Source organism: Ranitomeya variabilis, chromosome 3 (assembly GCF_051348905.1).
Source record: "Ranitomeya variabilis isolate aRanVar5 chromosome 3, aRanVar5.hap1, whole genome shotgun sequence".
Taxonomy (NCBI): Eukaryota; Metazoa; Chordata; class Amphibia; order Anura; family Dendrobatidae; genus Ranitomeya; species Ranitomeya variabilis.
In genome coordinates, this window is record NC_135234.1 from 194,176,991 (window position 1) to 194,204,405 (window position 27,415).

The following is a 27,415-nucleotide window of genomic DNA, read 5'->3' on the forward strand; positions in this document are numbered from 1 at the left end:
AAAAATGATGCTCCCATATTGGGATAAAGTAAAAAAAAGTTAGAAGAAGGTAAAAAAAAATTAAAATGTAAAAATATTTTTAAAAAAATAATAGTGGGAAAAAATATTCTATTTCTAAATAAATATTTGGATGAAAAAAAAATATAAACAATGAAAGTTCACAAATTTGGTATTGCCGCGCCCGCAACGATCCAACCTATAAAATTGTCCCACTGGTTAACCCTTTAAGTGAACACTAGTGATGGGCGAGTATTAAAATGTTTGGGTTCCTGTTGCTTGGTTCGAGCAAATTGGAATGCTCGGGTGCTCGACCCAAGCAACAAGCCCAATGTAAGTCTATAGGAAACCCCAGGAAACGCTGCGGATCCGCAGCAAAATCCACAGCGTGTGCACATAGCCTTAGAGAGCCATCAGCAGCTATGCTTTGTTGTTCCCATTGTTAACCAGTGGGTGTCCTATACTGTTATTGCGTATGCAGTGAGTGGCAGGGCTGCCCAAAATTTGGACTCACCCCAATACCCCTTTAAAGAAACGTACAGGAGGGCCTTCTGAAAACAATGTTCCTATTATTAGGAAGAGGGTTGGTCTCCTATTCTGTTTGCCTATGTAGTGAATGCAAGGGCTGCCAAAAATTTGGAGGCACTCCAATGCCCATTTGAAGAGATGTAGAGAAAGGTCTCATGAAAAAATGTTCCCATTATTACAAAGTGGCTCTCCCATAGTATTTGCCTATGCAGTGTATGCAAGGGCTGCCAAAAATTGGGAGGCACTCCAAAGCCCATTGATAGGGACATGGAGGAGGACCTCATAAAAAATGTTCCCATTAGAAAGAAGCGGGTCTCCTATACTTGTAATGCCTATGCACTATGTGTATGTGCTGACAAACATTTACCCCTGGAGGGTGTACATGAACATACTGTATAAAAAAAATATTTTACGGGCATAATAAACACCCTTTAAAAAAATTGTGGGTGTTGCTTCACGGACCATGGTCACCCTGGTGATATGGTGGTGGAGGATGAGGAGGACAACAGCAAATAGCCAAAATCAGGAAGCGTATACCCATGTGTTGGTGTAAAGAGGTGCATGGGAATAGACCTCTCAAAAAAAGACTGGATTTGAGTTTGTTACTCTGCTATCATTCTGTGGTGTTGAGAAGTCTGGCCCAATCCAGCCCTTGTTCATTTATATAAGAGTCAGCCTGTCAGCATTTTCAGTAGACATTCGGATGCGCTTATACATTATAATTCCACCAGCGGCACTAAAAACCCGCTCTGATAAAACACTAGGGGCAGGGCAGGCCTGGACCTCTAAAGCATAGAGAGCCAGTTCATTCCACGTGTCCAGCTTGGATACCCAATAATTATAAGGCACAGAAGAATCATGGAGAACCTTTGTACGGTCAGCAAGGTACTACCTCAGCATCTTCCCAAACTTTGCACTCCTTGTAAGAGTACCCTGTGCCTCAGGGCCTGTGCGATGGGAGGGTCTGAGAACACTCTCCCAGCACTTTGACAGTGTTTCCCTGCCTCTGCTGGATTGGAGTTGCGTCTCTCACATGTACTACTTGGTTGTCCAATGAACTGTAACCACTGCCGCCAGCGTTTTCAGATGGGAATTTTTTTAATAATTCCGCAAGAAGAGCCTTCTGGTACTGCCCCATTTTAGTACACCTGTCCACCTTGGGAATAATAGATAGAACGTTCTCCTTGTAGTGTGGGTATAGAAGTGTCACCAACCAGTAATGACTGTCACCAAAAATTTTGAGAACGCGAGGGTCAAGGAAAAGGCAGTGCAACATAAACTCAGCCATGCGTGCCAGACTGCTAACAGGCAAGACTTCCGTGTCCCCACCAAGAGGACGACTGACCATGCTTTCCTCCTCCTCCCTGTCTTCAGGCCATCCACGCTGAACGGACGATATGACAGTTGTGCAGGTAGTACCGTCTATAGCACATGAAACTAGCTCCTGTTCTTCCTCTTCCTCATTGTCACCCAATCCACATTGGGATGAGATGAGACTGGGTGTGTAATCACCCTGTATGGTCTTTGTTCCATCTCATCGTGCTACAACTGCAATGCATTTGATTGTGAGCAGAGAGCGTTTCAGAACACAGAAGCGGGATGGCTAATTATGGCGTCATTGCTGCTCACCATCTTGGTGGAGTCCTCAAAGTTTTGAAGGATGGTACATATGTTTGACCTCCATGTCCACTCCTGAAGTCTTTTGTGTGGAGTCTGAACTGAATACCGACGTCCTTGTTGATGCTGATAGTCAACAACTGCCCTCTTCTCACAAATCCTTCCCAACATCTGCAGTGTAGAGTTCCAACACATGGGGTCATCATCACACACCAGTTGGTGAGCTGGAAGCTGCAAACGCTGCTGAAGCATGGCAAGGGTGGCGGAAACTGTAGCTGACTTTCTAAAATGGGCACATTTGACAAGCAGATCCAGCAGCTCCACATAGGTTTTGAGAAACCGCTGAACCACGAGGTTAAGCACAAGGGCCAGGCATGGTACGTGTGTGAGCTCGCCTTGCCTCAGAGCAGCCACCAGGTTCCGGCCATTGTCACACGCAACCATGCCTGGCTGTAGGTTCCGCGGTATCAGCCACAGATCTGCCTGCTCTTTCAGAGCTGTCCACAACTCTTCAGCATTGTGCGATTTGTTACCTAAGCATATTAGCTTCAGCACAGCCTGTTGCTGCTTGGCTGAGGCAGTGCTGCAGTGCTTCCAGCTTGTGACTGATGTGGTAATTTCACAGATACAGGGTGAAGAGGAGGAGGAGGTGCAGGAGCTGTAGACTGTGGGGGCAACCCTGATTGACATAGGGCCCACAATCCTCAACGTCGGGAGGACGTGTTCCTTCCCAAGGTCCATCTGGGTCCTAGCTTCCACTATGTTAACCCAGTGTGCCGTCAGTGAGATGTACCATCCCTGCACACAAACACTTGTCCATGTGTCCGTGGTTAGGTCTACTTTCCCAGTAACTGCATTGTTGAAGGCATGGCTAATGTTGGGGGACACGTGCTTGTGTAATGCGGGGACTGCACTCCGGGAGAAATGGTGGCGGTTGGGGACAGAGAACTGAGGGATGGCCACTACTATCAGGTTGCAGAAAGCTTCCATCTCCATGAGCCTAAAAGGCAACATTTCGAGCGCAAGCAGTCGCAAAATTTGTGAATTTAGTAGTGGGGCGTTGGTTGCGTATTTGTGCTTGCATTCTGCGAGGACTGGAGTATGGACAACTGAACGCTGCACTGAGACAAGGACATGCTTGCTGATGGTGCTAGTTGAGTGTGTCCAACGACAGTTGAAGGACAGGAGGCATCTTCACATGCACCATGGACAGAGTATTGGCTTGCACGCACAACAGTGGAAGAAGCAGTGTTGTCACCAGCAGACACTGTTCCTTGACCCTGGTGTTCGACCCACAGTCGGGTGCTTTGCTGCCCCCTGCTGATGCTGGTCTGGCATGTGGTGCAAATGGCCTTTTTGGGGTTATCAACAGAGTCTTTAAAAAACAACCAGAGGTGGGAAGACCTAACAGTTGTACTGGCAACTTCCGTCGTGTTGGTGTTACAGGGAACGGTTGCCCGTCTTCTGTCTGCGACCACCACACTGCTTCTTCCTGCCCTGCCTGTTTGGGTACTACGCCTCCCTCCCCCTGTGTGCTGTTGTCCTCGCTCTGCATGTCCTCCTGCCAGGTGGGGTCAGTTACTATATCATCCACCACCTCGTCTTCCACTTCTGCACCCTGGTCGTCCTGACTTTCTGGCAATTGTCTCATCATCGTCCACCTCTTGTAACATTTTCCCACAATCGCCTTTGTGTGACCGTGGCTGCGCAAATATTTGGGCATCACTACATGCAATCTCCTCTTTCCCGATTCAAATGGACCGGGCGAGAGGCCCGAATCTATAAATGGAAAAGTAAACAGCTCTTCTGAGTGTCCAAGTGTGGGATCAGTTTTCTCCGGGCACTCGGCAGGGTGAGGAATATGCAGTCCAGACTCACGGCTACTCAGACTTGACCGTGTGGAAGACAGGGTGGTGGTGGTGGCGGTGGCGGCAAAGTGACTGGAAGCATTATCCGCTATCCAACTAACAACCTTTTGCAACTGCTCTGGGTTCAGTAGTGGTGTGCTGTGGTCCCCTAGTAATTGGGACAGGAAGGTCTGGCGAGAAGATGTGGGTATTTGTTGCACAATTTCAGCTTGCCCACGGCCTCGACCTCTGCATGCACCATCACGTCCAGTTCCCCGTACCTTATCATGAGCCTTGCCCATTTAAAATGGAAGACAATATTTTCCACGTTCACTACAAATGGCTGAATTTGGAGCGAACTTATATGTGATCCGTGTGACGGAAAACCACAGTTTTAAATAGCTGGCCTTTAGATAACTATTTTTAACAGCAGACTGGTGTCAATAACTTCGCTAACACACTGCAACAAAATTTAAAAGGAGGCCAGAAATGGCAGAATTTTGAGAGCACTTATATGTGATCCGTTGTCAAAAATGAGGGGGACCCCATTCTGTTTTTTTAAATATTCTTGCTGACAGCTGAGGGTTGCGGCCCCAGCTGTGCGTTTTGCCTGGCTGGTTATAGAAAATACAGGGGAACCCACGCCATTTTTTTCGTTTATTTATAGCGCAGGCGGCTGATGAATACCTCCATCAGCCACTCCTGCTGTCACTGTTATTAGCGGCAGCAGGGGTAGGCTGATGAGAGGAATACTCCCATCAGCAGCCGCCTTCTGTCTCTTTTATCACTGAAATATAACGCGATTGCCAGCAGAGGAGGGGAGAATGATGAGAGTCAAATAATAAAATAAGAATAAAGTCACCTAATCACTTATACCGCAAGAGGAACGGCATAAAAGATAAATAAAACCAATTCTTCACATGCTGTTAATTTTTTCATTCTGCCTCCCAAAGATCGCAGTAAGGCTCGGCGCACATTTATCCTGCGCTGAGCACTTTCACCTGGGATTCCGTGTAAATGTTTGAAATATATGATTCAGACGGAACCCCCGGCAGATGATTCCCTATAATGAGGCAGATGGAGGCGTTGTGGATGCTGTATGACCTCTGATCTGGCGGTGTCCGTCTTTTTAGGATTCTTGATAAATGTGATACCAAACATTATGCCAAATGTTCCCAATAAAAGCTTCAACTCAATCCCCAAAAAAAGCAAGCCTTCGCTCAGGTCTGCCATCTGTTAACGGAAATATAGGGGGCTTCCATGTTACTGGTAGCACAAAGGCTATGGAAAAGCAAAATGGCTCCTGCTAAAAGAAATTCAACAAATTCTCTGCTACCAAATCCAAATGCCCCCTCCCTTCTGAGCCCCACAGTATACCTAAACCACATATTGCATCCACGTTTGGCATTTCTGAAGCGATGAGAGCTCGCCTAAATTAGTGTGCATGCCTCCAGAAACAGGCTTGGCATAACGTACTGGTGACTGCAACGTAGTGGTCACTAGAGCATACTGCTCACTACAACAGCAGTTTGCAATTTTCACTCAACAACATTCATTGCTGTTTGTTTCTGGAAAATACCCATGAAGTCAAAATCGTCTCTACACCTGTAGATAATTTCCCCAAGAGGCATAGTTTCCCAAATGGGGTCACTTGAGGGGGGACTTTACTCTTCTAGCAATTAGGGGCTCTGCATATGGAGTCCGCAGACTGTTCTAGGAAAATCTGCACTCCAGGAGGCAGATACCGCTCCGTTCCTCCCAAGTCTCTCCATATGGCTAAGTAGTACTGTACAGCCACATATGGGGTATTGCCACATTCAGTAAAAATTGTGGGACAAATTTTGGTGCACATTTTTACCCACTTCTTGTGTGAAAATGTAAAATCGTTAGCTAAAACTAAATTTTGGTGGTAAAAATGTAGTTATTTTGTTTTCACTGCCCAAAAGTATAAAATTCTGTGACACACCCATGGTGTCAGTATGATCACTGCACCCCTAGATGAATGCATTGAGAGGTGTATTTCGCAAAATGGGGTCACTAATGGGGGGTTCTGCTGTTCTGGCACCACATGGGCTCTCCCAGTGGGTCATGTGGGTCATGGCACCTGCAAACCATAATAGTAAAATCTGGCGCTCCTTGCCTTCTGAACTTTGCACTGTGCGTGAAAAATATTTCCCGATTACGTGTAGGTTATTGGTACACTGAGGAAAAAATGGACCTCAGTTTGTTGTAAAAAAAATGTCCTATTAGCCCTTAAAAAAATTAAAAACTTAGGGCTAAAACAACCTTTTAGTGGTAAAAATGTAGTTCATTCTTTCTTCACCGCCCAGCGGTATAAAATTCTTTGAGGCACATGTGGTGTCAATATGATCACTGCTCCTCTAGATGAGTTCATTGGGGAGTGTAGTTTGTAAAATGAGTTCACATATAGCGGGTGTGGTATGGCGACTGGTCATGTGATTAATGGGCGGTATGTATCACAGAGGTGGGTGGCCCTGTGATGGAAGCCTGGGCATGTTTTGCTCAGCAGATCTACTGCTGAGGGTTTTACTATACATTGGGAGGCTTCCAGGTGACTTGGAGAGATGGGTGGGTCCAGTCATCTACATGTCTGAACACCTAAGATGGCTGTGTGTTTGAGGACCTGCGGTGATGTCACGATCACCTGACTTGCCATGTGATAGGTACGTGGGTGTGGTTACAACTATGTAATGGAGGTGTGTTTGGCACATGTGAGTGAGTGTTTGGGAGTCTGTCAGTGTGGACAGATTTTCATGTGTCCAGGCTGGACACTACAGAGTGGTCTGTGTGCATTAAAGGAGAAGTGTTCCTGTGTGTGTGGCTACAGACTAAAACCTGCTTGCCGGACATTGCACAGCCTGGGAAGCAGTGCTGGCTTGTCTGAGCCAGACAAAGGAGGTCTGTGAGATACCTCCGGAGTGGACTGTCTGACAACCATGAGTGATACTGACCGGGGTCAGTGAGAACTGTTTGTGAGATACCTCTGAGGAGAAGAGGGATCTAGGAACCTGTGTGGCTGACACAAGCGAGTAACAGACAGGAATCCGTGTTATGCTGACCGGGGTCAGTGAGAGACTGTGTTTATTGGATACCTCTGAGAACAAGATAGATCCGGGAACCTGTGTGGCCGACACCAACAAGTAACGGACAGGAATTCATGTTATGCTGACCGAGGTCAGTGAGAAGCTGTGTTTATGCTATAGAGCCGAATGTGTAATGGACTGTGTACTGGCTGCTGCATACTACTTGGTTCTTGAGGAGCGGTTTATGCTACTTACTAATAAACCAAATGGACTTTTTTAACTCTGAGTGTCCCAGCGTATGCCTCAGCGACCAGCAAAGCGAGTAATCCCTGTCCACAGATAGTGTGGGATGTTAAAAGGGTTTCTGTTGTTCTGGCACCTCCGGGGCTCTGCCAATGTGACATGGCACCCTCAAACCATTCCAGCAAAATCTGAACTCCAAATGGCACCTTCCCTTTTGAGCTTTGCACTGTGCCTCAAAAGTAGTATTCCCCTACCTATGGGTTATCGGCGTACTCAAGAGAAATTGCTCAACAAACTGGTGCAATTTCTCTTGTTACCCTTATGAAAATGCAAATTTTGGGGCTAAAATATCATTTTGTGAGAAAAATGTGATTTTATTATTTTCATGGCTCAATGTTATAAACTTCTGGGGGTTCAAAGTGCTCACCACACATTTAGATAAGTTCCTTGTGGGGTCTAGTTTCCAACATGGGGTCACTTATGGGGATTTCCACTGTTTAGGCACAACAGGGGCTCTCCAAACGCGACATGGAGTCCGATCTCAATTCCAGGCAATTTTGCGATGAAAAAGTCAAACGGCACTCCTTCCCTTCTGAGCTCTGCCATGCGCACAAACAGAGGTATACCCCCACATATTGGATATCAGCATACTCAAGACAAATTGCACAATAATTAATGGTGTACAATTCCTCCTGTTACCCTTGGGAAAATAAAAAACTGGGGGCGGAAAGATCATTTTTGTGGAAAAAATATGATTTTTTATTTTCACGGCTCTATGTTATAAACTTCTATGAAGCACGTGGGAGTTCAAAGTGCTCACCACACATCTAGATCCTTGGAGGATCTAGTTTTCAAAAGAGGGTCAATTGTGGAAGATCTCCACAGTTTAGGCACATCAGGAGCTCTCCAAACGCGACATGGCATCCGATCTCAATTCCAGCCAATTTTGCGTTGAAAAAGTCAAACGGCACTCCTTCCCTTCTGACCTCTGCCATGCGCCCAAACAGTGGTGTACCCCCACATATAGAATATCAGCATACTCAGGAAAAATTGCAAAACAACTTTTGGTGGTCAATTTTTCTGTTTACCCTTCGGAAAAAAAAATTGGGTCTGAAGTAAATTGTTTGTGGAAAATAAGTTAAATGTTCATTTAAAAAAAAAAAATCCCAAAATGGAAGGGTTAATAAACAACCTTCTGAATGGTTTTGAGCACCTTGAGATGTGCGGTTTTTAGAATGGTGTCACTTTTGGGTATCTTCTATCATATAGGCCCCTCAAAGTGACTTCAAATATGATGTGGTTCCCCCCCCTCCAAAAAAAAGACCTTATAACCTCCTAACAAAAAAAAATGGTTCCAAAATCATGCTCTTGTAAAGTAGATATTTGGGAAATGTTACTTATTAAGTATTTTGTGTGACATACTGTATCTCTGTGGTTTCAGGGCATGAAAATTCAGAGTTGGAAAATTGTGAAATTCTCAAACTTTTTGCCAGATTTCCATTTTTTTCACAAATAAACTCAAGTCGTATCATAGAAATTTGACCATTATCATGAAGTATAATATGTCATGAAAAAACAGTCTTCATATTTACCGGGATTCTCATAATTGTAAAAATTCTCCCAGTCATTAATGTGCAAACCTCCCTCGGGTGTAAAGGGATTAATAGCTTGGGAAGCTCCATGGGTATTGCCCTCTTCCCAGGCTATAAACAACATCCCGCAGCTGTCCACTTTACCTTTGCTGGCTAATAAAATTTAAGGGGATTCAATGCCGTTTTTTCTGAAAATTATTTAGTAATAAAATACATGTACAGTATGCTACACAAGCACTGTACTAATTATATATGTGATTGACATCTTTACACCTATCTATTCTGGCTCTGATTTTACTGTACGCGGCAGATGAATTGCCAGCTTTTCAAAGGACATCAGTGTGTTAAAATCGGACAGCACTCGCATGGTCTGAAGTGTTATGAGGTGATTTTATTTTTTCTTACAGTCTGATCGTGATCCTATCTGAGCTGGAAAAAAAATTGCAGATGAACACACAATGCTAGAATAACTACGAATGCAATCCGATTGTTAATTGGATTGCATTCGCTTAATTTCATCGCAAGAGAGAATGAGCCCTTATAGACCCTATCACAGTGATCAAAAGCCCAATATTTGTTATCCCCCTAATCACATTAAATTTCTTTTTTCTTTTATTTTTCATTTTTATCTCTTTCTTTGCCTTGGGTTAGGCTTTCTTCAAAAGAAAAAAAAAAGTAACTTTTACTTTAGTTGGTTAGGCTTACTAGTGTTAGATTAGGTTCTTTTTTTTCGTTATGCATTCATATAATCAACAATAATGGCCCACAGAGTGTCTCAAATTCCCCCTTTTTCAGAAGCCCATGGAATAAAATTAGATGTTACTATTTTTACCCCTTTTGGAATTTTTTCAAATTGTCACCCCAGAAGTCCTACAGTTGCCCACCCAACAAATTTATATGCCTGACCATATATTTCTCGAAAACTCACTACCTTTCATTCCCACTCATGGATCCCTACAAATGTACCAGAAATAAAAATAATTTGAGGGCCTTACTCTCAACATGGGTTTAGTAGAAAAAAAAATCCACTCTGTTTCTACTGAGCAACAAAATCTGTCCCCAGTATATCTGTATCTGCAGCTGTCCTCTCCCAAGTTTTTGAATAGAGATGAGACAACCTTTCAAGGTTCGGCGCATGTCCCAAACCACATTGAATTCAATGGGAGGCAAACCCAACGCATAGTCAACACCTTCGGGGGGGGGGCAAAAATTGCCAAAACAGCTCAAATTACTGACAGACACCGGGGAAAGTGGGATCAATTGACCAGCATACAGATAGTATAATTGTAGCTGAAACATTGATCGATAACAGATGAATGACTGACAGGTGTAGGCCTGGTGCTCTGAAAGGCCTGCCAAATTCAGACAGCACATATGAATGAAACCCAACTTGGAGTACAAACATTTCCAAAATATTAGGGACAGACACCACAAAAAAGTCAGCAGTCAGCCATGTGCCATGCATGAGGTATCGGGGTCTGGGCAAGCATTTACTCTAAAGCTTTGAATTGAAGTTTAAATGAGTGAGGTGAGTGAAGGACCACTGTAAGCCTCTGGTGCTTGGAGCCCTGATACCTCATGCAACAGCCCAAACTGCTTTTCTGCTCAGCAACACTAAGGTGGCACGAGTATCAGCTTTGTAGACTACTATTGTTTAAAAAAACTTAAGGATAGTAACACAGGTTGTTGACTGAAAGTAAGTGCAGGCCTAACTGTCTGGGAACCCTACTGCTACCAGCAGCACACATAAAGGAGAGACCCAACTTGAAGTCCAAACATTTCCAAAAATTAGTGGCAGACACCACTAAAGTAGCATTAATTTCCCCAGAGTAAAAAATATAATGTGGCTCCGACACCCCTCCCACCATAGGCAACCCACCAGATGGAGACACAACTTGGAGTCTCCACATTTCAAAAAATTGTTTGTAACAGCACTGTGGCTTAATGGTTAGCACTGCAGCCTTGCAGCGCTTGAGTCCTGGGTCCAAATCCCACCAAGGACAACATCTGCAAGGAGTTTGTATGTTCTCCCCGTGTTTGCGTGGGTTTCCTCCAGGTACTCTGTTTCCTCCCCCATTCCAAAGACATACTGATAGGGAATTTAGATTGTGAGCCCCATCGGGGACAACGATGATAAATGTGTGCAAAACTGTAAAGCGCTGTGGAATATGTTAGCGCTATATAAAAATAAAGATTATCAGTAGTAACAGCAGGCTCAGGAGCCATGACAAAGGTGTCATAGACTGCAATAACGCAAAAACTACACTATTGCCCAGTCTGCAACTGGGGTGCAAAACTCATTGGAGATCCATGACTTGTTCATCTTGCTGAAAGTTAGGCAGTCTACACTTTCAGGGGACAGCCGGATGCACTTACCAGTCAGAACACCACCAGCAGTGCTGAAGACACATTCTGAGAGGATGCTGGCTAACTGGCATGAACCACCAAAATGCAAAAAGGTCCAAACTCCCCCCGCCCCCTGACGGTATGGATATTGGTCTCGAGATACTCCTGCACCATCTTCTTCAGTCGTTCACAATGTGTCAGACTTGTAACTCTGTTCTGCTGGTGCATGGGCTTGTCTCAAAAAATGTGTAAAATGACTAACAGAAATTGCTTATGTCACTTACACTAATTTTGCATTGACAACTCGACTTTCCCAGGGTTGGAAGTCTATAACTCTCAGGCACACTGTGTGCCACACTGCTCTCTTGGGGAAAACCTCGCTTCATGTTGTCTAAAAGTGTGTTTCGATACTCCAGCATATGCGCGCGTCTCTTTCCAGGGGGAAAAAGCATCTGGCAAAATTTACTTTTGCACCATGGGTCTAACAGAGTGGCAATCCAGTAGTCAGTAGTGTTGAGCATTCCGATACCGCAAGTATCGGGTATCGGCCGATACTTAGCGGTATCGGAATTCCGATACTTGCCGCGTATCGGATACCGGAATCGGAAGTTCCCAGGATTCAAACTGCAGAACTTTGTACGAAATCAGCCAATGAGAATGATTCCAAGTGTGGGCACATCCTGTTCAGCATGGAGGGCCTGAAACTACTGGCAAGGCTGTGATTGGCTGCTGAAATGATGTCATGATGCAGTTTAAAAGTCGCTGGCGCCATTTTGCGCTCACTCTGCTGTGAATTCAGTTAGTGACAGGACGCTGTTTGCTGACTGAGGGCCAGTTTAGAGATAGCGATTTGCTTCTTTGTGCTTTTCAAAGGCTAATTTAGCAACCGCTGTGTTCACCTACTAATCACCTTGCTTTTGCCTTGTAGCGCTGTTTTCACAGCGATCTGCAAGGTCTGTGTGTGTGTGTGTGTGAGTGCAGCCCACTCTCTAGTCTGAGTGCAGCCATAGGCCATCCATAGCTGGTTGTATTCAGTTCAGGGAGGGTGGTTCATTGCCTCATACTGTTCTTTTTTTTTTTTTCCAAGTAGTGTAGTCTGCTGCTAATTTTTTCCAAAAAATCCTATTAGTGTCTTTCCACCCGTCTCCAGCTAACTTGTGGAAAAACACTACATAGGATAACGTAGAGGAGGGTTTTTGGGCCTTGCAGCGCCGTTTACGGCTGTCTGCACGGTCTCCGTGTGACTGCAGCTCGCCCTGTAGTCTGTGAGCAGCCATAGCCTGGTTGTCTCCAGCTCAGGGTTCTTCACTGCGTCATACCGTAAAATCAATTTTCCTTTTGTTTTAAGTAGTGCAGGCTGCTGCACATTTTTTCAAAAAATTCCTATTAGTGTCTTTCCACCCGTCTCCAGCTAACTTGTGGAAAAACACTACATAGGATAACGTAGAGGAGAGTTTTTGGGCCTTGCAGCGCCGTTTACGGCTGTCTGCATGGTCTCCGTGTGATTGCAGCTCTCTCTGTTGTCAGTTCAGCCCCCAAAAAATAAATAAATAATAAAGTTCACCAAACACACCAGTGACACCACTTTACATTTGTGTAGGCCACATTAGCTCATATTAAAGTCTAGTCCACACTTTAGAAAATTAGTGTTTCTTATACCTGTAAGGAGTTGTTCAGGAATAAGCACACAAAGCCGTTAGTACTTTTCTGCTTATCTTTATCAGTCAACCAAGATGAAGAAGGCAGTGAGTAAGGCACGTGGGCGTGGGCGCGGAGCAGGGAGAGGACGTGGGGATTCTGTGCCTGCTGCGGGCACCGGTGACACATCAGCACCCACTTTCACCAGGGAACAGTCTTTCATGCGCAGCTTTGTCGCAGAGCGCCGTACACCGCTGCTGTGTGAAGACCAAATTGAAGCCGTTGTTGGATGGATGGCAGCTAATGCATCAACTTCAATTAGTGCCACATCCTCTCAGACACAGAGCACTGGAGAGCAGCCATCTGTCTCTTCACCACCTGTCAAATTGCCCAGGCAGACAGAGAGCCCAGGACAGGAGCCGTCTCTACTTCTGTTCTCTGAATCTCTTGGCTTGGAAACAGGGGGCCAGCCAAGCAGCATTGGAGAAATGGAAGAAGAGGCAGGGTGCAGTGATGCCCAACAGCTTTTTCTCTCTTCCTCTGAAGAGGCGGGTGGGCCAGTGGCTCCGGTCACCACATCGCAGGACGCATCCGCTGATGACACTCAGGTGCCACTTACTGGTGCGTGCTCTGCTGCTGAGACTACCCAGGAGGAGCAGTTGGGGGCAGAGGGTAGTGTAGATGATGAGGTCCTTGACCCATCTTGGCGTGAGGGACAGGAAGGTGGTGGGAGCAGCTCTGAGGAAGAGATTCCACGTACAGCCCAAAGAGGGAGAGGGAGGGGGAAGACTGCGGATCCTGCAGCCTCCGCTTTGGCACCCGTTAGGAGCATGTCTCTTCCAAAAGCCAAAAAGGGCGCTCCCAAGACTTGCAGTGCCTGGTCCTTTTTTGACACAGTTGCAGATGACATTTGCTATGTCAAATGCAAGGTGTGTCATCACAAAGTCAAAAGAGGTTGAAATGTCAGCAACCTCAATACCTCCAACATGTGGAAACATGTGCGCAACAGGCACGCGGCGGAGTTAAAAAGACACACTGAAGAGCTAGGCCAACCAACAGTGGCAGCTACCACCTCTTCAGCTCGTGTTGCCTCTTCCTCCAGCTCACACGCAGCTGGTTCGGCTTCCTCCCAGGATCGCCGTGGAAGAACCTCTGGCCCTGTTGTCCAGAGACCCGCTGTAATTCCACCCACAGCACCACTTTCCCAGTCATCCACACACTCCCAGCCCAGTGTACAGCCATCGGTAGTACAGGCATGGGAGAAAAGGCGGCCTTTCTCAGCAAACCACCCACGAGCACAGGCTCTGACTGCAGGCATTGCCAAACTTCTGTCACTGGAAATGCTGTCATTCAGGCTGGTGGAGACTGACAGCTTCCGTGACTTGATGTCATTGGCAGTCCCACAGTACAATGTGCCCAGCCGCTTTTATTTCAGCAGGCAAGCCGTCCCTGCCCTGCACAAGCATGTGGAGGGACACATAAAACACGCGCTACTGAACGCCGTCAGTAGCAAGGTCCACCTCACCACCGATGCGTGGACCAGTCAACATGGACAGGGGCGATACCTTTCCCTCACTGCCCATTGGGTTAATGTCGTTGAGCCGGGTACAGACCGTGCGAGTGGCGCAGGACGTGTCCTGCCCACTCCAAGGATTGCAGGAATCCATTCTGTACGCATTGACTCCTCTTACACCAGTTCCTCAGAATCATCACTGCAGGAGCCGTCACAGTCCACCTCCACATGGACCCGTGATGAACGTTTACCTGTTACGACCGACATGAGCACAGCCGTGGCCAAACGTCAACAGGCCGTCTTGAAATTAATTTCTTTGGGGAATCGAAGCCACACAGCGCAGGAGCTCTGGAATGCCATCAAGCAGGAGAGCGATGTGTGGTTTGTGCCAGCGAATCTCCAGCCAGGCATGGTAGAGTGTGATAATGGCCGAAATCTGGTGGCAGCTCTGGGCCTCGGCAACCTCACTCACATCCCATGTCTGGCACATGTGCTCAATTTGGTCGTGCAGAGTTTTTTGAGGGACTATCCGGATCTTGATGCACTGCTGCACAAGGTCCGCCTAGAGTGTGCTCACTTGCGGCGTTCCAGCACGGCAAAAGCGCGCATTGCGGCTCTGCAACGCCGACACCGCCTGCCGGAACATCGCATCATATGTGACCTACCTACCAGGTGGAATTCCACGTTACATATGTTGGAGCAGTTGTGTGAGCAGCAGCAAGCTGTAATGGAGTACCAGCTGTATCAGGCGCAAAGAAGTCGCACTCCGCGCCGTTCAGACTTCACAACCACAGAGTGGGCCACTATGAATGACGTCTGCCAGGTTTTGCGTCCCTTCGATTATTCCACGCGGATGGCGAGTGCAGATGATGCACTAGTCAGCATGACTGTCCCCCTTATCTGCCTGCTTGAAAAATCACTGCAAGCGCTAAGGGATGATGTTGTGGAAGAGGTGGAGGATGAGGATTCACCATTTCCATCATCTTCTGGACAGTCAGCGCCACGTGGTTCCTCACAAACGCGTAGGCAGAGGACAGTTTGTGAGGAGGATGAGGAGGAGTCAATGGAGGAGGAAGACATCCGTCCAGAGGAGGGAGTTACACAATTGTCCAGTACTCAGTGTGTACAGCGAGGGTGGGGTGATGACGAGCGGGCAGAGATCACGCCTCCAGCAGGGGACAGCGTTTCTTGGGCAGTTGGCAGTCTGCAGCACATGGTGGATTACATGCTGCAGTGCCTGAGAAACGACCGCCGCATCGCCCACATTCTCAACATGTCTGATTATTGGGTGTTCACCCTCCTCGATCCTCGCTACCGGGACAACGTAGAAAGCCTCATCACACCGTTGAACCGGGAGCGAAAAATGCGGGAGTACCAAGATACACTGGTGAATTCCATCATCTTCTCCATTCCAAGTGAGAGAAGTGCTGCTAGTGCATTACAAAGCAGCTCAGTGCGTCCAGGCAGTGGTGGAGGCTCTGCACAAAGAGGGAGCAGAAGCAGTGCCTCTGCCCAAGGCAAGACCAGTATGGCCCAACTGTGGCACAGTTTTCTGTGCCCGCCACAAAAGTCTACACCATCACAGACGGCTCCAGTCAGCAGGAGGCAACGGTTCCGTCAGATGGTGACAGACTACATGTCTTGCCCTCTTACTGTACTCCCAGACGGCTCTTCACCTTTCAAGTTTTGGGTGTCAAAGCTGGATACATGGCCAGAGCTAAGCCAGTATGCATTGGAGGTGCTGGCTTGCCCTGCGGCTAGTGTATTATCGGAACGCGTCTTTAGTGATGCAGGTGGTGTACTAACTGACCGTCACATGCGACTATCCTCCGATAACGTTGACCGGCTTACTTTCCTGAAAATGAACAAGGCCTGGATCTCGCAGGAATTTGCCACTCCTCTTCCTGATTAAATAATTAGGTCACTGTCTACGTTATCCAGGTCTCCTGTTGTGTTCATCTTTCTACCACCTGAACTTAAATTCCTGGGCTCCAACACCGCCAGTTGAGGCTCAGAAGTGCCGTCTGCACAGTCAAAACATACGACCCAGTGTTATTGGGTTTCAGTAACGTCAGCTGATCCCCAGCTGTGTAGCCGGCAATGTGTCCTGCGACCGCCACGCTGACACAACCGAAATGTAAGGGAACCTGTCCCCCCCCAAGGCGTTTGTTACTGAAAGAGCCACCTTGTGCAGCAGTAATGCTGCACAAGGAAAAGGTAGCTATTTTTGTTTAGCTCCTTGCACACGCAGAACTTAACACTTATAAAATGTGTCCACTGATACCGTAAAACCGTCCCGGAGGTGGGACTTTCCTTCGTAATATGACGCAGCACAGCCGTCATTCCTACCCCCTCGGCGCCGTGCCCCGGCTCCTCAGTGTTGTTTGATTCCGTCCCGGAGCCTGCGCTGTTATGTTATCCCTTGGCCAGGCACACTTAGCGCTGCCCATATTCTGACATCATTTATGTCAGGCTGGCTGCGTCTGTGCGGCCGCGCTGGCCGAGAGCCCGCCTCGCAGTGTCTTCTGACTTAATCCCACTGGGGGCCTGAGATCCATGGACATGCGCAGAGCATATCTGAACCTCCACCTCTCACTCATCTCCCTACGGCTTCTTCAGACTGTGCGGTGTCAGCTGGTCCCTAATAGCATGCCACGGCCGTGACACCGCACAGTCTGAAGAAGCCGTAGGGAGGGGAGTGAGAGGCGAGGATATGCACTGCGCATGGCCATGGATCCCAGGCCCGCGGTGTGATTACATTAGACGACACTGCGAGGCGGGCTCTCGGCCAGCGCGGCCGCACAGGCGCAGCCAGCCTGACACCAAATGATGTCAGAAGATGGGCAGCGCTAAGTGTGCCTGGCCAAGGGATAACATAACAGCGCAGGCTCCGGGAAGGAATCAAACAACGCTGAGGAGCCGGGGCACGGCGCCAAGGGGGTAGGAATGACGGCTGTGCTGCGTCATATTACGAAAGAAAGTCCCACCTCCGGTACGGTCTCACGGTATCAGGGGACACATTTTATAAGTGTTAAGTTCTGTGTTTGCAAGGAGCATAATGAAAATAGCCACCTTTTCCTTTTGCATCCTTTGTGCTGCACAAGCTGGCTCTTTCAGCTACAAACGCCTTGGGGGGGGGTTAAAGGTTCCCTTTAGACTTTCTCCAATCAGGCTTCAGCCTACACTGTGTTCCTCTGCTTCTCCTGCTGTCCCTGGGCTCCAACACGGCTAGTTGCTGTCCAGAAGTGCTGTACGCACAGTCAACAGTCGCTCCTCTGTTATTGGGGTTCAGTAATGTCAGCTGTTCCCCAGCTGTGTGTGTGGCAATCCCTCCTATCTCCTCCACCTCCTCCTCCTCCTCCTGTCCCTGGGCTCCAACACCGCTAGTTGCCGTCCAGAAGTGCTGTCCGCACAGTCCCAACAGTCCCTCCTCTGTTATTGGGGTTCAGAAACGTCAGCTGTTCGCCAGCTGTGTGTGTGGCAATCCCTCCTATCTCCTCCACCTCCTCCTCCTCCTGTCCCTGGGCTCCAACACCGCTAGTTGCCGTCCAGAAGTGCTATCCGCACAGTCCCAACAGTCCCTCCTCTGTTATTGGGGTTCAGTAACGTCAGCTGTTCCCCAGCTGTGTGTGTGGCAATCCCTCCTATCTCCTCCACCTCCTCCTCCTCCTCCTGTCCCTGGGCTCCAACACCGCTAGTTGTTGCCTGGTAGTGCTGTACGCACAGTCCCAACAGTCCCTCCTCTGTTATTGGGGTTCAGTAACGTCAGCTGTTCCCCAGCTGTGTGTGTGGCAATCCCTCCTATCTCCTCCACCTCCTCCTCCTGTCCCTGGGCTCCAACACCGCTAGTTGTTGCCTGGTAGTGCTGTACGCACAGTCCCAACAGTCCCTCCTCTGTTATTGGGGTTCAGTAATGTCAGCTGTTCCCCAGCTGTGTGTGTGGCAATCCCTCCTATCTCCTCCACCTCCTCCTCCTCCTGTCCCTGGGCTCCAACACCGCTAGTTGTTGCCTGGTAGTGCTGTACGCACAGTCCCAACAGTCCCTCCTTTGTTATTGGGGTTCAGTAATGTCAGCTGTTCCCCAGCTGTGTGTGTGGCAATCCCTCCTATCTCCTCCACCTCCTCCTCCTCCTCCTGTCCCTGGGCTCCAACACCGCTAGTTGTTGCCTGGTAGTGCTGTACGCACAGTCCCAACAGTCCCTCCTCTGTTATTGGGGTTCAGTAACGTCAGCTGTTCCCCAGCTGTGTGTGTGGCAATCCCTCCTATCTCCTCCACCTCCTCCTCCTCCTCCTGTCCCTGGGCTCCAACACCGCTAGTTGTTGCCTGGTAGTGCTGTACGCACAGTCCCAACAGTCCCTCCTCTGTTATTGGGGTTCAGTAACGTCAGCTGTTCCCCAGCTGTGTGTGTGGCAATCCCTCCTATCTCCTCCACCTCCTCCTCCTCCTCCTCCTGTCCCTGGGCTCCAACACCGCTAGTTGTTGCCTGGTAGTGCTGTACGCACAGTCCCAACAGTCCCTCCTCTGTTATTGGGGTTCAGTAACGTCAGCTGTTCCCCAGCTGTGTGTGTGGCAATCCCTCCTATCTCCTCCACCTCCTCCTCCTCCTCCTGTCCCTGGGCTCCAACACCGCTAGTTGTTGCCTGGTAGTGCTGTACGCACAGTCCCAACAGTCCCTCCTCTGTTATTGGGGTTCAGTAACGTCAGCTGTTCCCCAGCTGTGTGTGTGGCAATCCTTCCTATCTCCTCCACCTCCTCCTCCTCCTCCTGTCCCTGGGCTCCAACACCGCTAGTTGTTGCCTGGTAGTGCTGTACGCACAGTCCCAACAGTCCCTCCTCTGTTATTTGGGTTCAGTAATGTCAGCTGTTCCCCAGCTGTGTGTGTGGCAATCCCTCCTATCTCCTCCACCTCCTCCTCCTCCTCCTGTCCCTGGGCTCCAACACCGCTAGTTGTTGCCTGGTAGTGCTGTACGCACAGTCCCAACAGTCCCTCCTCTGTTATTGGGGTTCAGTAACGTCAGCTGTTCCCCAGCTGTGTGTGTGGCAATCCCTCCTATCTCCTCCACCTCCTCCTCCTCCTCCTGTCCCTGGGCTCCAACACCGCTAGTTGCCGTCCAGAAGTGCTGTCCGCACAGTCCCAACAGTCCCTCCTCTGTTATTGGGGTTCAGTAACGTCAGCTGTTCCCCAGCTGTGTGTGTGGCAATCCCTCCTATCTCCTCCACCTCCTCCTCCTCCTGTCCCTGGGCTCCAACACCGCTAGTTGCCGTCCAGAAGTGCTGTCCGCACAGTCCCAACAGTCCCTCCTCTGTTATTGGGGTTCAGTAACGTCAGCTGTTCCCCAGCTGTGTGTGTGGCAATCCCTCCTATCTCCTCCACCTCCTCCTCCTCCTCCTGTCCCTGGGCTCCAACACCGCTAGTTGTTGCCTGGTAGTGCTGTACGCACAGTCCCAACAGTCCCTCCTCTGTTATTGGGGTTCAGTAACGTCAGCTGTTCCCCAGCTGTGTGTGTGGCAATCCCTCCTATCTCCTCCACCTCCTCCACCTGTCCCTGGGCTCCAACACAGCTAGTTGCCGTCCAGAAGTGCTGTCCGAACAGTCCCAACAGTCCCTCCTCTGTTATTGGGGTTCAGTAACGTCAGCTGTTCCCCAGCTGTGTGTGTGGCAATCTCCTCCACCTCCTCCTCCTCCTGTCCCTGGGCTCCAACACCGCTAGTTGTTGCCTGGTAGTGCTGTACGCACAGTCCCAACAGTCCCTCCTCTGTTATTGGGGTTCAGTAACGTCAGCTGTTCCCCAGCTGTGTGTGTGGCAATCCCTCCTATCTCCTCCACCTTTTCCTCCTCCTCCTGTCCCTGGGCTCCAACACCGCTAGTTGCCGTCCAGAAGTGCTGTCCGCACAGTCCCAACAGTCCCTCCTCTGTTATTGGGGTTCAGTAACGTCAGCTGTTCCCCAGCTGTGTGTGTGGCAATCCCTCCTATCTCCTCCACCTCCTCCTCCTGTCCCTGGGCTCCAACACCACTAGTTGTTGCCTGGTAGTGCTGTCCGCACAGTCCCAACAGTCCCTCCTCTGTTATTGGGGTTCAGTAACGTCAGCTGTTCCCCAGCTGTGTGTGTGGCAATCCCTCCTATCTCCTCCACCTCCTCCTCCTCCTGTCCCTGGGCTCCAACACCGCCAGTTGTTGCCTGGTAGTGCTGTAAGCACAGTCTTAACAGTCCCTCCTCTGTTATTGGGGTTCAGTAACGTCAGCTGTTCCCCAGCTGTGAGTGTGGCAATCCCTCCTATCTCCTCCACCTCCTCCTCCTCCTGTCCCTGGGCTCCAACACCGCTAGTTGTTGCCTGGTAGTACTGTACGCACAGTCCCAACAGTCCCTCCTCTGTTATTGGGGTTCAGTAATGTCAGCTGTTCCCCAGCTGTGTGTGTGGCAATCCCTCCTATCTCCTCCACCTCCTCCTCCTCCTCCTGTCCCTGGGCTCCAACACCGCTAGTTGCCGTCCAGAAGTGCTGTCCGCACAGAGCCAAACACCTCGCCAATGTGTTAGTGGGGTTCAGCACCGCCAGCTGTTCCCCTGCTGTGTATACGGCAACGTATACTGCGACCGCCACGCAGACACAACAAGTTAAATTTAAGGGAACCTGTCCCCCCCCCCCAGGCATTTGTTACTGAAGGAGCCACTTGTGCAGCAGTAATGATGCAAAGGGAAAAAGTGCCTCTTTTCGTGGTGCTCCTTGCACATGCTGAACCTAACACTTATGAAATGTGTCCCCTCCTACCGTGATACCGTCCGGTAGGTGGAACTTTCCTTTGTCATGTGGCGCAGCACAGCCATCATTCTTACCCCCTTGGCGCCGTGCGCCACCTCCTCAGCGTTGTTTGAATCAGTCCCGGAGCCTGCGCTGTTAGGTTAGCCCTTGGCCATGCACACATTTTGCGCTGCCCGTCTTCTGACATCATTTGTTGTCAGGCTGGCTGCGCCTGTGCGGCCGCGCTGGCCGAGAGCCCGCCTCGCAGTGTCTTCTGATTTAATCCCACTGGGGGCCTGAGATCCATGGACATGCGCAGTGCATATCTGAACCTCCACCTCTCACTCATCTCCCTACGGCTTCTTCAGACTGTGCGGTGTCAGCTGATCCCTAATGGCATGCCACGGCCGTGACACCGCACAGTCTGAAGAAGCCGTAGGGAGGGGAGTGAGAGGTGAGGATATGCACTGCGCATGGCCACGGATCCCAGGCCCACAGTGGGATTACATTAGACGACACTGCGAGGCAGGATCTCGGCCAGCGCAGCCGCACAGGCGCAGCCAGTCTGACACCAAATGATGTCAGAAGACGGGCAGCGCAAAATGTGTGCATGGCCAATGGCTAACCTAACAGCGCAGGCTCCGGGACTGATTCAAACAACGCTGAGGAGGCGGCGCACGGCGCCAAGGGGGTAAGAATGACAGCTGTGCTGCGTCACATGACAAAGGAAAGTTCCACAACCGGACGGTATCACGGTAGGAGGGGACACATTTCATAAGTGTTAGGTTCAGCATGTGCAAGGACCATAATTAAAAGAGCTAAGTTTACCTTTTCCAGCATTAGTGCTGTACACGATGGCTCTTTCAGCTACAAACGCCTGGGGGGGGGGGGTTAAAGGTTCCCTTTCAACTTCCTCCACTGCAGGCTTCGGCCTACACTCTGCTCCCTCTCCTCCTCCTGCTGACCCTGGGCTCTAACACCGCCAGTTGGGGCCCAGATGTGCTGGCTGCACAGAGCCAAACACCTCGCCAATGTGTCAGTGGGGTTCAGCACCGCCAGCTGTTCCCCTGCTGTGTAGCCGGCAACGTGTCCTGCAACAGCCACGCAGACACAACAGACCCAAAGCTGCCGCCAGTGCAGGCTTCGGCCTACACTCCGCTCCCTCTCCTCCTCCTGCTGACCCTGGGCTCTAACACCGCCAGTTGGGGCCCAGATGTGCTAGCTGCACAGAGAAAAACACCAGCCAATGTGTCAGTGGGGTTCAGCACCGCCAGCTGTTCCCCTGCTGTGTAGCCGGCAACGTGTCCTGCAACAGCCACGCAGACACAAGAACTGAAATTGAAGGAAACCTGTCCCCCCTCCCCCAGGCGTTTCTATGTTTTACAGCCACCTTGTACGGCATTAATGCTGCATGTGTGCAAGGTGGCTCAGAAACGTATTCTCCTTGCCCATGTTGAACTGAACACGTCTAAAATGAGTCCTCTGCGACCATTAAAACGTCCCTCAGGTGTGATTTTCCTTTGTATTGACACGCAACAAGCTCCTTGGTAGCGCTGCCCGTCTTCTGGCATCATTGTTTGGCTGCCTGCGCCTCTGCGGCCGCCTTGCCCCACACAACGCCCCTCGGTGTCTTATTTATTTGGACTGCGAGGGTGTGATTGACGAGCATGAACGGTGCATTTCTTCGCCTGTCCCTCATCTCCTTCTGCCTTCTTTGGACTGTGCGTCTTCATGGCCGTGGCATGTGATAAGGGATCAGCTGACGCCGCATAGTCTGAAGCGGGTGTAAGAACCCAAGCGAGAGGCGAACATATGTACTGCGCCAGGCCATGAATCCCAGCCCCGCAGTGTTTTAACAATGTTAAGACACTGCGGGGCTGGGATTCATGGTCATCGCAAACCGCACCGGCCGACATGAAATGATGTCAGAGGACGGGCAGCGCTAACAGCGCAAGGCCAAGGGATAACACGACAGCGCAGACTCCTGTGCAACAAATAACGATGCTCAGGAGGCCGCGCAAAGCACCAAGGTGGCATTTTTGCCAGCTGTACTGCGTCTCTTTACGAAGGGAACTCACGCCTCAAAATCAGTTTGACTGTGTAAGGGCCTAAATGTTATACGTGTTCCTTTCAGCGTGTGCAAGGAGCAAAATTAAAAGAGCAACCTTTGACTTGTGCAGCATTACTGCTGCATAAGCTGTGGCTCTTCTAGTTTGTAACACCTGAGGGGGGGTTAAAGGTTACCTTTGAAATTGGTTCAATTAGGCTTCGGCCTACACTCCGCTCCCTCTCCTCCTCCTGCTGACCCTGGGCTCTAACACCGCCAGTTGGGGCCCAGATGTGCTGGCTGCACAGAGCCAAACACCTCGCCAATGTGTCAGTGGGGTTCAGCACCGCCAGCTGTTCCCCTGCTGTGTAGCCGGCAACGTGTCCTGCAACAGCCACGCAGACACAAGAACTGAAATTGAAGGGAACCTGTCCCCCCTCCCCCAGGCGTTTGTATGTTTTCCAGCCACCTTGTACAGCAGTAATGCTGCATGTGTGCAAGGTGGCTCAGAAACTTATTCTCCTCGCACATGTGGAACTGAACACGTCTAAAATGTGTCCTCTGTGTGACCATTTAACCGTCCCGGAGGTGTGACTTTCCTTTGTAATGACACGCTGCAACCCCCTTGGTAGCGCTGCCCGTCTTCTGGCATCATTGTTTGGCTGCCTGCGCCTCTGCGGCCGCCCTGACCCACACAACGCCCTCGGTGTCTTATTTATTTGGACTGCGAGGGTGTGATTGATGGGCATGAGCAGTGCATAAGTTCGCCTGTCCCTCATCTCCTTCCGCCTTCTTCAGACTGTGCGGCTTCATGGCCGTGGCATGCGATAAGGGATCAGCTGACGCCGCACAGTCTGAAGCGGGTGTAAGGACCCGAGTGTGAGAGGCGAACATATGTACTGCGCCAGGCCATGAATCCCAGCCCCGCAGTGTTTTAACTATGTAAAGACACTGCGGGGCTGGGATTCATGGTCATCGCAAACCGCAACGGCCGACATTACATGATGTCAGAAGACGGGCAGCGCTAACAGCGCAAGGCCATGGGATAACACGACAGCGCAGACTCCTGTACAGCAAATAACAACGCTCAGGAGGCTGCGCCAAGCACCAAGGTGGGATTCTTGACATCTGTGCTGCGTCTCATTACGAAGGGAACTCGCGCCTCCAACACAGTTTGACTGTATAAAGGGCTAAATGTTATACGTGTTTCATTCAGCGTGTGCAAGGAGAAAAATTAAAAGAGCAACCTTTGACTTGTGCAGCACTACTGCTGCATAAGCTGTGGCTCTTCTAGTTTGTAACACCTGAGGGGGGGTTAAAGGTTACCTTTGAAATTGGTTCAATTAGGCTTCGGCCTACACTCCGCTCCCTCTCTGTTGTGAAATTGGATTTTGGGCTCCCCCGGTGGCCACTGGTGGAATTGAGCTGGTGTGCATCATCCTCTCTGTTCACCTGTTTCCATCAGGATGTGGGAGTCGCTATTTAGCCTTGCTCCTCTGTCACTTCCATGCCAGTCAACATTGTAATCAGAAGCCTTTCTGTGCATGTTCCTGCTGCTAGACAACTCCCAGCTAAGTTGGACTTAGTCCTTGTTTGTTTTTGCATTTTGTTCCAGTTCACAGCTGTAGTTTCGTTTCTGTGTCTGGAAAGCTCTTGTGATCTGAAATTGCCACTCTGATGTTATGAGTTAATACTAGAGTCTTAAAGTAATTTCAGGATGGTATTTTGATAGGGTTTTCAGCTGACCATGAAAGTGCCCTTTCTGTCTTCCTGCTATCTAGTAAGCGGACCTCAATTTTGCTAAACCTATTTTCATACTACGTTTGTCATTTCATCTAAAATCACCGCCAATATTTGTGGGGGCCTCTGTCTGCCTTTCGGGGAAATTTCTCTAGAGGTGAGCCAGGACTATATTTTCCTCTGCCAGGATTAGTTAGTCCTCCGGCCGGCGCTGGGCGTCTAGGGATAAAACGCAGGCTACGCTACCCGGCTACTGTTAGTTGTGCGGCAGGTTTAGTTCATGGTCAGTTTAGTTTCCATCCTTCCAAGAGCTAGTTCGTATGTTTGCTGGGCTATGTTCTCTTGCCATTGAGAACCATAACAGTTTGACCGGCCAAAAAGGGTTAAATTAATTGACAGAGAAAGGAGAGAAAAGAGAAGTCTGCTGAAGATTTTATTTTTTTTTTTCTCAGTTCTGAGTGTGCTTGTAATTGAATCTCTTGCAAGTCTGCCTATATTGCAGCCTTTCTCTCTCTCTCTCCTTCTAATCCTGGAATGGCTCTGTGTTCACCTGTTTAAAATGGATATTCAGAGTTTAGCTGCAGGTTTGAATAATCTCACCACGAAAGTTCAAAACTTACAAGATTTTGTTGTTCATGTTCCTATATCTGAACCTAGAATTCCTTTGCCTGAATTTTTCTCGGGGAATAGATCTTGCTTTCAAAATTTCAAAAATAATTGCAAGTTGTTTTTGTCCCTGAAATCTCGCTCTGCTGGAGATCCTGCTCAGCAGGTCAGGATTGTGATTTCTTTGCTCCGGGGCGACCCTCAGGATTGGGCTTTTGCATTGGCTCCAGGGGATCCTGCGTTGCTCAATGTGGATGCGTTTTTTCTGGCCTTGGGGTTGCTTTATGAGGAACCTCAGTTAGAACTTCAGGCGGAAAAGGCCTTGATGTCCCTATCTCAGGGGCAAGACGAAGCTGAAATATACTGCCAGAAATTCCGTAAATGGGCTGTGCTTACTCAGTGGAATGAGTGCGCCCTGGCGGCGAATTTCAGAGAGGGTCTCTCTGATGCCATTAAGGATGTTATGGTGGGGTTCCCTGTGCCTGCGGGTCTGAATGAGTCCATGACAATGGCTATCCAGATCGATAGGCGTCTGCGGGAGCGCAAACCTGTGCACCATTTGGCGGTGTCTACTGAGAAGACGCCAGAGAATATGCAATGTGATAGAATTCTGTCCAGAAGTGAACGGCAGAATTTTAGACGAAAAAATGGGTTGTGCTTCTATTGCGGTGATTCAACTCATGTTATATCAGCATGCTCTAAGCGTACTAAGAAGCTTGATAAGTCTGTTTCAATTGGCACTTTACAGTCTAAGTTTATTCTATCTGTGACCCTGATTTGTTCTTTATCATCTATTACCGCGGATGCCTATGTCGACTCTGGCGCCGCTTTGAGTCTTATGGATTGGTCCTTTGCCAAACGCTGTGGGTATGATTTGGAGCCTCTTGAAACTCCTATACCCCTGAAGGGGATTGACTCCACCCCATTGGCTAGCAATAAACTACAATACTGGACACAAGTAACTATGCGGATTAATCCGGATCACCAGGAGATTATTCGCTTTCTTGTGCTGTATAACCTACATGATGTGTTGGTGCTTGGATTGCCATGGCTGCAATCTCATAACCCAGTCCTTGACTGGAAAGCTATGTCTGTGTTAAGCTGGGGATGTAAGGGGACGCATGGGGACGTACCTGTGGTTTCCATTTTATCATCTATTCCCTCTGAGATTCCTGAATTCTTGACTGAATATCGTGACGTTTTTGAAGAACCTAAGCTTGGTTCATTACCTCCGCACCGGGAGTGCGATTGTGCCATAGATTTGATTCCGGGTAGTAAATACCCTAAGGGTTGTTTATTTAATCTGTCTGTGCCTGAACATGCTGCTATGCGAGAATATATAAAGGAGTCCTTGGAAAAGGGACATATTCGTCCTTCGTCATCTCCCTTAGGAGCCTGTTGTGAATTTGGATTCTGGGCTCCCCCGGTGGCCGCTTGTGGAATTGGACTTGTCATCCTCTTTCCTGTTTCACCTGGTTCCATCAGTAGTGGGTGTCGCTATTTAAGCTCATTTCTCTGGTGGTTTCTTGCCGGTCAACAATGTTATCTGATGCCTCTCAGTGCTTGTTCCTGCTTCTAGACTACTACTAGATAAGTTGGACTTTTGTCCATGTTTTGTTTTGCCTATTTGTTCCAGTTCACAGCTGAAGTTTTGTTACTGTGTCTGGAAAGCTCTCGTTGATCAGGGATTGCTACTCTGGCGTTATGAGTTAATGCCAGAGTTTAAGGTAATCTCTGGATGGTGTTTTGTTAGTGTTTTTCTGCTGACCATGAAAGTATACTATCTGTCTTCTGCTATCTAGTAAGCGGACCTCAAATTTGCTAAGACTATTTTCCTGCTGCGTTTGTTGTTTCATCTGAACTCACCGTCATTATATGTGGGGGGCTACTGTCTTCTTTGGAATATTTCTCTAGAG